The sequence below is a fragment of the Gavialis gangeticus genome, unplaced genomic scaffold (genome assembly GCF_001723915.1).
Source record: "Gavialis gangeticus isolate Ggan-Ray unplaced genomic scaffold, GavGan_comp1, whole genome shotgun sequence".
Lineage (NCBI taxonomy): Eukaryota > Metazoa > Chordata > Crocodylia > Gavialidae > Gavialis > Gavialis gangeticus.
The window spans coordinates 113,771-115,466 of NW_017728960.1; positions in this window are offsets into that span (position 1 = coordinate 113,771).

Below are 1,696 nucleotides of genomic sequence, written 5' to 3' on the forward strand. Positions count from 1 at the left end.
TGAGAGACAGTGTCAAAAGCCTTCCAGAATTCCAGGCTTTTGATTTACTATTCAGATGCTGCAACTTTCTTTATCTCGGACATAGCTAAGCCTGTGCTCGGGGCTTAGCACTCGGGGGTGGAGATCGTCCAGACGAGCTGATTTAAATACATCCAGTCCCTCCAAAGTTCCCTGACTAGGTCCTCTCTGATCCTAGGCCTGGGTGCGCCTCCCCTGGGACCTGAGGGGGTCCCGGTGGGGGGGGGTGACCCTGTTCCTGCTCAGAAAAATGGAGGCAAAGAAATTGTTAAATAGGTTAGCTTTGTTGTTTGGTGCAACGACCAGATTCCCTAGTGTGTCCTCCAGAGGCCCCACATTACCCGGTACCTTCTTTTTGCCCCCATGTATTTAAAAAAGGACTTCTTGTTGCCCTTGATCTGGGTCACTAGTCCCAGTCCCATCTGTGCCTTGGCCTTCCTGACTGCCCCTCTGCAGCCCTGAGCAACCGAGGTATAGTCCTCCATGGTGATGGCCCCTCCCTGCCATTGGGTATGCGCCTCCCTTTTAGCTAGGAGACGTTCCTGGATGCTTTTGGTGAGCGATGGTGGCTTTTGCGCCCTCTTGCCCACTTTGATCCTCATTGGGATTACCTCCTTTTGGGCTTGGAGTACCGTCTCCTGGGGAACCTGTTCCTGTGCTTCACCACCCTCCTAGCGAGAAAGTTCATCTAATATCCAGCCTCAACTTTCCTTCCTGCAACCTGAGCCCATTGCTCCTTGTTCTGTCATCTGCCACCACTGAGAACAGTCCAGCTCCATCCTTTTTGCAACCCTACTTCAGGCAGTTGAAGGCTGCTATTAAATCCCTCATCAATCATCTCTTCTCCAGACTAAATCAGCCCAGTTCCCTCAGACTCTTTTCACAAATCCTGTCCCCCAGCTCCAAAACCATTTTTGTTGCCCTCCACAGGACTCTCTCCAACTTGTCCACATCCTTTCTGCAGTGGGTGGCCCAAAACTGGATAGAGGACTCCAGATGTGGCCTCCCCAGTGTTTGTCTGTGCGATAAATGCACCACCTGGGAAACAGGGTTGTATTTTGGGTGTTGAAATGCACTGGTCTCTGGAAAACAAGGTTTTTTGGAAAAATCCTATATCTTTTATTAAACCAACGAAAATGCATTTTTCTGTTACACTCCTGTGTGCCATCAGACATGACTTGATTATGCCGAGAAGCAACAAGACTTTTTAAGCCTCTGGGATCAGCAGTGCCAAACGCAGTCTTCCCAGGGGCCAATTTATGCGCATGCCGCAAGGGACCGATTTGTGTCTGCATGATGGGAATTTGGTGGGTGACAATATTGCAACAAGCAAGTGTCACTGACAGCAAATCTCCCCCATTTATTATAATCCTATTTTGTCTCCCATTTTACTGCTGTTTATGAGTTGAGCAGCTCATTTTCTTGCATGCTTTCCCCACTAACCCCAAATCCCGTCACGTCATAACTCTGTCACAGATCTTTTCTGGTTTGTTTGACTGTGTCACTTGTGCAGGATCTGGTGTATGATGCAGAAGTGCAGCTGTGTCCACCCTAGAGGTGGCTGCACAGCAGGACTGGAGGCAGAGTGTAGAGTAGCAGTGACATAGAAACCCAGGACAGCTCCTCTTTGCCCTTTCCCATGACATGAGGCAAAGCTGCTTCAACCAGGGTCTCCAGC